The following is a 10862-nucleotide window of genomic DNA, read 5'->3' as shown; positions in this document are numbered from 1 at the left end:
TAAAAGGTTATGTACACCATAAGTTGGCCTGATACGCCATTTTTACGATTTGTAAACGTTGTTGAGGTGTACGTTTTTCTCTTGAAACGTCAATCAATACTGAAAAAAAATATGTATTGGGTTTAACAATAGTCACGTGTGATCTGTCAAAAAAACCCTGTTGGAAAAGGTACCTCCAATCTGATCACCCTTTATAAAAAATTATATATAATTATAATTCCAGAGGTATTTTGGTGCTGAAGTGAAAGAAATTATTCAAATTATTCAGTTCAAATCAGAAATGCCAAAACATGTATACGAGGTGGCGCAAAATGAATCACCTTAAAGGAAAATTTATAATTTTTGCTAATGGCGTCGTACGTAAATCATATTTGACACTTGTGAAGTAGACTGCTACAATGTACAAATAAACAAACAACCAAAAAGAACTTTTTTTTATTTAGTAAAAAAGTTAAAAAAAAACAATATCCGAATATATTCAGGAAATTCAGAATACAAGTTTATTCCTCAAATTATCGCCTTCAAAGTACTCCCCATCAACTGCAACGCACTTTTTTGATTGCCATAGCCGGCAGTCTGATCTTAATGCCTTTCAGCAATGGTGTTCCGATAATAATTTGTTCCTCAACACAAAGAAATGCAATGTGGTTGCTTACTACAAAACTCCTGATCATATTACATTATTTTAATTTAAATCGCACAGTTGAAATTAACGATCTTGGAATACTATTTGACATGAAACAAGCCTTCCAACCCAACCTGTCAAAACAGCACGTTTTCTGGACCAACCGTTAGATGAGTGAGACGAAGATGACCGATGACTACATCGCGCTGGCAGGGCTTAGTAAACTGCTACAACAACTTTATTGTTTCTAAAGCTTTTTCTATGCTCGAATTCATTAGAAGAAATTCAGATGGATTTAAGGATACCTGCACTTTAAGGTCTCTTTACAATTCATTAGTTGTAAGGAGCCGCACTGTTTATTATTGTCTGGTTTCGAATTCATACTATTCGACACATACTAATAAAATCGAAAGTGTTTACAAAACTTTTACAACGATGGCATTACTTAGGGGGTCCCTGTTCTCTAGAGCTCGAAAATTTAGGGTATTTTCAGAAAGAATTATTAACCAGTTTGTTTGTAGCTATGTCTCGTACTAGAATAAAAAACAAAATACGGCAAAATGGCATGGTTTTGAATTTGACGCTCTAAAAATCGGTTTTTTCAGTTTTTTAATAAAAAAAATACGAAATAATTGAAATAATAAAACGATTCTAGTACGGGCGATAGCCATTGATGTTGTGAACAACATATTAAAATTTCAGACGATTCGGTTGAATAGATTTTTTTTTTACAACACCAGGCCGAAAATATTAATTTCGAGATAAATGAGCTTAAAGTTTGAGGTACAGGAGTGCGCCGATCGCTCTAAGTTAATGGGCTATAGAAGCTATAATATTGGGAATTTCCACATGAAAATTTCGCAGTATATTCTTAAGATACTACATATACTTCTAAATATCGAAAAACCAAAAAATCGATTTTATAAATAATCTGTAAGGTTATCCTGCAGACTGAATAAATAAATAAAATATGGAGTTTTAATCAAAACGATGTGAGTGTAGATTTAAATTGTAAGACGATCCGTAAATACTGGTTTCTGTGAGCTTATTTAACTGTTGACGAGCTCTAGGCTTCTGCAAAGGGATCGTAGGTATACCATCTGAGTGAAAATGTCTCTCTTTCACTCCTCTCACTCTCTTATTAAATAATAAATACATAAATAATTGGCGCTCACACTTTTGTTAGGTGTTTGGCCGAGCTTCTCTTCCTATTTTTTCATATTTTGTTACTTAACGCTGGCTTTTTTTTAATCTCAACTTATAGTTTTTCGTTTTCGCTCTATAAAAAGTTGCAGAGAACATTTTAAATATGATCAAATCAGTTGAAATAAAGAAAAAAATAATATTAAGGGCAAATACATATGTATGTATGCGTGTAGATATAATGCAACCTCTAATATAATCGAGCATCAAATGATTTTTCTCAAGAATGTGTACTTATGAACTTATAGACCATCCAGCGCCTCTTTGGTACATTTGCCCATTGGAAAGACAGAGAAGGGGATCCTAAGCCGCATTTGATGCAATTATAAACAATTACGAGCCTCATTAAGACACTGTGACTACATAAAACCAAAATGGAATCAGCTTGAAGTATTAAGTTCGTAAGGGAACTTAATATACGCACAAACATATCTACACGCATAATTGTGTATGTTATGTGTTTGAGTATTCCCTATAGCCGCATTTGTAACACGATCGGAATGGGTCGCCCAACTGAAAACGTGCGTACACCATTAGCGGCAACAGCGACACAACAAACAAAATCACACGCCCTAATGGCATCGCGACGCATACTGCCGTTAGTCTTTTACACTGCCACAGCAGATAATCATCACCAGCATTAGAGGCATTAGCAGCGGCATCCCCTGGATCACAACTTAACTGCACTTTGTCCATCGCTGCCACTACTGCGCCTACGCATCTCTTTGGGTATGCTCTTTGCGCTACCGCTCCGGCCCAAATTCACACAATTAAATTTTGACAGTCTCAAGTGGAAGTGAAGAATTGAGAAATTGAACAAGAACTTTGATGGTGCATTCAAGCGTACATACCATAAGTTCATTTTGTTGTTGTATTCACCCGTTGTGACGTAGCGCTTAATGCATTTGCCCATTGGCAGCGTTCGAGCTCTTCCCGGTATTTTTAACGAAAACAATAAAAATTATAAAGACAATTTAATATCTGATTGTGAGTGATGTGACAATCCGTGGCAGCGTCCTCTTCAAAGCATATCCACTCATCCACATTAATGTTACGCTGCTGGGAGGGAATAAACTTTTCATTTGTGATAGTACACATTTAATTGGGTTAATGCGATTATCAACAGACAGACATAGGCAGTATAAAAAGCGACAAGCATCAGTATAATGAGAAATGAGGTCTGAGATATGCAACAGGCCTGCTTTCCTTAAGTCGCCGCAGTTACAAAGACATGTGCACTCATATAGCGTTCGCAATCCAAAACTAAACAAAGTCTGGATTTGCTCTCAACAAATCAATCAACTAGAAATTGTCGTCTATTTGCACGAACTGGAAGTTTTTGTTTTCCACTTTTCGGTTGCAGCTGTTGATCAACACAGAATCTACAACATGACACATGTTCTCCAGACAAAACCGCGACAGCAGCGTAGCAGCTCTAAGGGAGTGTCATTCGCCACTTGCTGACAGTGCACTTGTCCAGAGAGCGAACCAGCGAGTAAATAGAAAGTAATGTCATTTTTTAACTATTAACCATAGCCATTAACATTTAACCATAAAACTAATCGGAGAACGAACCTCGGAAAATATCATACAATCATCCACGCCGCAAGGCCATAGGATTATAGGACTATTGTGACTGTAAGACCGACAGGTGCAAGCTCGAAAACAGTTTCTTAAAACATAAGGTAGGACTATCTAATAAATGTTCTTAAGAGATGCCCGGCATTTGCGAGTAATGATGGAATTACTGAGAACTCCACCAAGAAATTTAATCGCCGTTCAGAATAAATATTAGATTTCTTCTAACCAGACAGCTACCTCATTAATGGCTAGAATTTCAGCCTAAAATACACTGCAGTGATTAGAAAAGCGAACCGAAACGGTTACATTTGGCTTTTTACAGTAAACTTCAGAGCCAACCTTATCGACAAGCTTTGAGGCATAAGTAAAGAACCGTAAGCAGTTTTTCCGACCAGGTATATAGTCATCCCAATTAGGTTTAGCTGAAATTCTTGTACTAAATATTATTATGGCTCTTCATTATTAAAATATGGTTCATCGAAACAATAGTCAACAGGATTAATTGGACCCAGACCGAGTATTAAGGCCGAGTGTCCAACACCTAAATCACGACATTGATTAGTTGCGGCTAGCCGATCAGCAGTGTTATCGACATTCTGTTTGCCAACCAAGTCTGGGAGAAGTAAAGGAAAAGAGTATTCAGTGCATCAGAGATATGATATGGATCTAAGAGCGTCGATGATACATACAAGCGCCATATGTTGAACTTTCGAGACCCGTCCACTAGACTATAATCTCGTAAAGGAGGATAGGTCTGATAACAATCCAATACAGCCAGTGAGCTTTTTTCGGAAAAAGACCACACCTGCGACCTATGGCTTTAGTGAAGATGAAAATAGAGCTAGAATCGCTTTTCTTACTCTATCCCTACATTCATGTTTCAATATAGTTTCTTGTCGAGACTTACATCTAAATATTAAATCTAGGCAGCTTACTAAGAACGGTCTGCATTAGATCGCTTAGAGTTCAAAGATATTTGCCACATGTGGCAACAACTATGTATGTCATCTGCGTAACTTTAAAGCGCCGACCATAGAGCATCAAAAGCAGATCGTTGACGGTCAGGTTCCACAGAATTCCTCCTTTAGGAATTCCTCTGTGCGAGCGGTGCAAGAGGAACCAAATTTGGAAAGTATTTTCTGACTAACTAGTGGGTTACGTACTAATTGACACATCAACTCCAACTTTACAAAGGACCGAGAGTATTTTCTCTGGAGACATATTATTAAACGTAACTTCACTGTCTAGGAAGACTGCTAGAGCATATTTTTTAACCGAGAAATATTTCTCAATAGTACCCACAAGTGAGTGCAAGATAGTCGTATTCACACTTAGTGAATGCATGTTGAGCTGCCGAGAAGTTAGAGCTGCTCAAGCAAAAAAGATCGATCAACCGCGTCAGAGTGATCCACCGACTCCTGTTGCCTCTAAGACCAATCCCCGGAAACTCAAATAAACTTTCAAATTTGATAGCATAGTGAGACCATTTGATTAGATATCGCGGCCAGAAGGAAGGCATATACGCTCAACCCAACACAGCTGCGACCTATATTTCAGCTCCGCCTTAAGCATTTAATTATGAGAAAAATAAAAAAAACCCTACAAATCGGCTCCCAATTAAACCACAGAGCTTCAGCAGAAATTAGACAAATCATGTTGAGACGAAACTATGAGCCTCTGACATACCGAGTAGCATGAAAGAAACCATTCATTACCAAAAACAAAAATAACCAACTAAGCCAAGGGAGCGGGAAACTAAGGATTTTGATTTCTGGAAGGTAAAAATTTTTGAAAAAATCGAAGTTCAACCTTTGTGGATCAGCTGGAATGCCTTGCGTTTGACCGAATGTCATTATCGAACTCCAGAACAGTAACTCAAGCCAATGTAAAATATGGTGGTTGCATTGTTGTAAACTTAACTTTAGTCGAAGATATCATGAGTAAATAAAGACACTTTAATATACTAAAAAATAACCTACTCTCAGGTCCCGAAAAACTTAGAATCTGTTGAGATTTCCGTTACTACCAGAACAATACCCAAAATCCTAAACGGCAAAATCTACAGAAGCAAAGGATCTATTCTATATACTCATAAATTGTTACAGGAGACCGTTTGCTCATGAAAGCTCATGTCATAATCATCAATTTGCACACCAATCAGAAAGATCAAACTGTCTTTGTAAGCGATTTATGAGCAAAATTATTCACTATTACGATTCTAAATCTCGTCTGTGAAATTGATAAATCGCTGCATCTCAGATTTCTCGATAATCTTTGCTTAGTTTAAAATTAGTCCGCACACTAACAGCAAACTGTTGTAGACACAATCAATTATTGTAAATTGATCGCCATTCAACCGGCAGTCAGACAGCGCTGGTGGCTTCCGCAGATTTTCCAAACTAAAAAAAAATTTTTGAAAATTAATTAGTTTGACAACTGTGCATTCCAAAGCATTCGCTGGGCGCTTGCCTGCAATTGCTGGCAATCACACAAATATCCGCCGAGATCGGTGGTCGCTTCGTTTGGTGCAGACCGTGCAATGAGCACTGCGGCAGACTTTTAGTGGCTGTCGTGAGATAGTGAAATGTAACTGTAAATGCACAAAAATGTATTTTTCTATTTCGTTATTTAATAAAAGTGTGTTGCTATTCTAGTTTTTTGAAGAAACGGATTTTTGTTATAAAAAAAATTGAATGCATTAAAAAACTACACCCATTCCTTAGTTTCATACCACTGTGCACATCAGTCACTGCACTATTGCAGCGAAGTGACGTTTTAATGTACAGACATAATTTCCCTGTCATGCTCAATATAAGTCTATACATTTATGTGCATACATATAATAAAATTCCTTTTCCGTTCGCGGCGGCTACACGATCGGTCTAAGTATTTTTCTTGGCAACTTCGATAGTCGAGATGCCCACAAGTTGGAAGATTGAATGCAGTAAGCAAATTGGTGCAAGGCACACGACGAGAGCAATTGGCTCGGAATCATAAAAGTTGTTCAGTGCTGCGTTTATTTGTGGACTCATAGCTAATAACGAGAATTCTTTCGGACCAAATATTTTCCAAATAAAAAAAAACATTGTTTTTTTGTATACCAATTGGCACCAAATGCCGAAAATAGAAATTTCTTTGCTGAAGAGTATTAGAAAACATTTTTGAAGTGGCAAATTTTTTCCCCTTCAAAATTCCTATTTCAGTGGCTGAGTGAGCTTGTATGTGTCATAAGGACTGGGAATCCAATATATGTTTCATTAGAGCTCTTAAAGAGCATGAAATAGAAAGAATAGAAATTTTTTTTATAAAAGCGGTCGCCTTTGAACAGAGAATGGCTGACCTTCGGTCATATGTCGTTTACAAAAATATAACTCATTAAATCAAATGATACTCTATTCTTCTTTTTCTTCATTGGAGTAATAAACACTTAAGAGATTTTGGCCGAGTTTAAGAAAGCCCACTAGCCACTGGCACCATACCAAGACCTTCTTCAGCCGTTATTTGCAACGCAAAGCAGGCGTCCTCCTTCTCTGCTACCACCAGCACTTACCACCATCGACATACTGCATTTTTATTCGCAGTCTGGGATATTCGCTATCAGCAACGCACAAAGGTCTAAAAATCTTCCAGACAAATTCTTCATTGAATTTCAGAGCCGACAATATTATTGATATTTATGCTGGTTACCAAATGAACGAAACCTTAAGTCTTGCTACTTAAAAATTATAACTAGCAACGGCGACGTAAGTGTCCAGACTCGATTACGCCGACTATTTATTTGATGGCAAGAGCTGCTTTGTCTTGTCCACATTCACTTCCAGACTCATAAACTTATCTTCTTTATCGTTTGGTATCAAAGAAGCTGCTAGGATTGCTCAGAAGCACAGTCAACGCCGCGCAACGCTAAAAGCACCTACCAATTGGTAGTATGAAATGGATAGACCCGTTAGTGAGGTTCAACTCCTATCTAAACCTCTGCCGTGCTTTGCGTCCGACACCCGGTTGCAATACAAATCCACATCGAGCCGAAATGCCCAACCCGCATTTGGATATTAAACCACAACCACCACGAAACTTCCTGAAACATCGATCACAGTGAGCTCCGAGGGCTTCTGTTCCCGAGGTATCAGATTTAAGTTTACAGTCAGACTACCTAACCAAAACTACTACCAGCTAAGCTTCCATAGAGCTCTGGACTGGTGACCTGAGAAAAGTGCCCCTAAACAACACATTTACCTAGCAAAACACACAGCACCCATTCACAAAAACTTTTAATCAACTGAATGCAAATATCTTCGCCGCCTAAACAGTTCACGCGCATACCGGCTTAACATTTCAACATTCCAACGAGTGGAGACTACACCAATCACATCATAGCGTCCATCAGTCCAACTAATCTCCACACGCCCAAGATCCCTAATATCTGAGTGCATCTGGCATTCGCAAAGGACATGCATCTAGTCCTGCCTTAGCGCTCCACTTACAGACAGTTGCTTCTAATACAAAAACGCATTAAGAAGGTCAGCGACAATTCAAAATCCAGACTTTCCCCGGCAAGTTAAATGTCTATTTGTCACTCAACAATTGAGACCGTTGTCCCAAAGATCTTGCCATCTACTCAAGACACACTCATTCAGGAGCTTCTTACACTCCAAATACCCCTTTTCCACATCATCGTCAAATATCCATACATCCTACAGCGACGGCATATTCAGTCTCCTTCTCGACCGGAAGGCAACAGCAAACCTTATAAACCTTATCAAGTCATGAGGAGGTGCATTCAACAAAACCTGCAACGCATCTGTCGCATCAATCGACCGGCATGCATTCAACCTGTCGCATATTTCGCATAAGAGCTGATAAATTCACTTGACTAGACAAATGTTTGAATAGCTCAGCCACCGGCCCGTCTGATCCAGCGGCTGCGTTGACTTTTTTGTATTTTGGACGCGGTATTGTTATTCACACTTAGTCATGGTCGGCTAACGGAACAACAGTCCCGTCGTCAGCGATTGGCTAATCGGCGTATTCATGATGTGATACTCACTACAGTCACCATTCAGCGAGTGTGAGAAGTGTTTCCTGCAAAAATTAAGTACGTTCTGGACGTCAGAGAGCAGATCCTACATGAAAACACAACGGCAAATAAAATTTTCAGACGTTTTTCTTATACCTCGTTGCCTTTTAACACCCCGTAACTATCCCATATGGCTCGCCAATGGTTTTTGCCGATTTCTTCGATAATAATCCAAGACGATGTTAGATCGACGGATCCTACAAACGTTTAAAATACGGGAAGCACTGATTTCGTGGTAAAAATTATCGCGTTTGAGTTGTATCTTTTTTTGTTTCTACATTAAAATATAATATTTTATCTTTGTACTCTAAAAATTTGGCAGGTTGGGAGAGAAGGAGTACTCAATAGCCTCCAGTTTGTAAAACGACGTTTTAATTTCATATCTACCAGCTCAATATCAATCGTTAGCACATAGTAGCTTCAGCATTCTTACTCAGCGTAGATTAAATATATACTATATGTAGATGTTAAACCAGTTGGACACTACCATTCGGGAGTGTTTAGATTCGAATATCCATGCATGAAACAGCAAAAGGAAGAACTTTTTTCTGATAGCAGTCGCCCCTCGGCAGGCAAGAGCAAACCTCCGAGTGTTTTTCTTCCATGAAATAGCTTCTCATAACAAACCATTTTCCGTTCGGAGTTGGCTTAAAACTGTAGATCCCTCCAATCGTGGAACATCAAGATGCACGCCACAAATAGCAAGAGGAACTCGGTCAAACGCCTAACAGAAGTGTAGGCCTCAATTATTTATTTTTTATTTATTTATATGTAGATGTTAAACAACTGGACTGTAGGAAAATCGACCCCGCTTAATGTATTCGTACTCGTACCATACCACATTCGCACTGAACGGCTTAAAAATTAAATTTTACAACAGTTCATCTCAAACTCAACCCAAAAGTTTACCCGTTACCGCCTTTGGAGTAATTAAAAATGTGCCAAATTCCCTCTGCATTTGCAATTGTAATGTGAGTGGACTACGAAATGTTGGATGGAATTGAGAAATGAACTAATCGCATTTGAATGGACCGAGGTTACAGCAAATAAAACAATGAGAGTTAAACGGCATTCATCCGTTAGTTGGTTGCGTGTGGCAACCGGCGTTTTCAAAACACGAAAACAATATGGAATGTAGTCAAATACGAATTGCACTCAATCTCTCAACAAGGTCCGCACAGGAAGTGGATGGGGGGCTCCTGGGCGAGTGCTCCAATCTGAAGTGACGACCGAAGAAAGGCAGGGAAGGGAATGCAGCATGGCATTGTCACCCTCCGTAGAGATTCGGTCACAACTGTTCTGCTGCTCCTCCCACCTACCGCTGGTATTTCGCACTTTCATTTTTTTCTGAAATGTACCTATAATTAAAGCTTTGTAATGGATGCGATGGTATTTTTAAATTTAAATACAGATTCGCATTTTAGTTACAACAGCGCGCAAAGCTTTTCTGTATGCTGGAAAATTTGTAGATTTGTATGTACATATTAATAGGCGCCGGTGCAGCGATAGCAGAAGAGTCACCAACGCGTTAGCGCGAGGTACTCATTTGCAAGTCGGATTGTCAACAAATTTGCATAGAAATCGCTTGACGCTGCTGACTACAACCGAAAAGAAAATGAAAACAGACGCAAAAACAAAAACCAACAACTGTACGCGCTCGAATAATAGCATCAACACATACAAACAATAACAAAAAATCTGGCAAACGACGCATTTAGTAGCTAGAGATCACAATAAAGACCGGATGAGCAAAGAATCCGTGTACCAACTCGGATATTTGTTTCCGCATCCAGATAAAGAGAAGATAAAAGCAGATGGTATATAGAAATCCCGCAGCTGATGTTTGATGGCAGACACTTTTTGACAAGTGACTTATGATGTCCGACTACTAACTTCTGGCTCCTCAACGCTCATCTCATGATTTTGTTTTTATTGTTGCTTATGAGTGTGTGGTGTTTAACACTTCTGAGTATTTAAGTGAAAAATAGAATTGTTTTTTTAAGAATTGGCCACAACCAACTGCTGGTAAAGCCAACAAAGAACGGTAGGAGCGTGCGCTAAGGCGGCGCTGGCGGCTGCTGCACTATAATCATTACATTACTCGTACACACAAACATATAAGATATGTCCTTACGCCCACCCATGCACTTATAGTCAGAGTTTTGTTCTGTTTCCAGGCACTCAATTCACTCTCGATGAAACTTTCTCAACTCTTTGTATTTTACTTAATTTTAGTTTATTTCGCCTTTTCTTTTTTGCTTTGTTTTGTTTATTGCGCTTCTGCACTGCGCTACACCTGGATTCTGCTGTTCGGTGCCGACGTCAATGGCTGCAATCGGTAACGCCTTCGAAACCTGTGAATATTCAAATTAACTT

The sequence above is a fragment of the Anastrepha ludens genome, chromosome 5 (assembly GCF_028408465.1).
Source record: "Anastrepha ludens isolate Willacy chromosome 5, idAnaLude1.1, whole genome shotgun sequence".
NCBI lineage: Eukaryota > Metazoa > Arthropoda > Insecta > Diptera > Tephritidae > Anastrepha > Anastrepha ludens.
The sequence above is the reverse complement of the archived record's forward strand: the minus strand, read 5'-3'. Positions refer to the sequence as shown.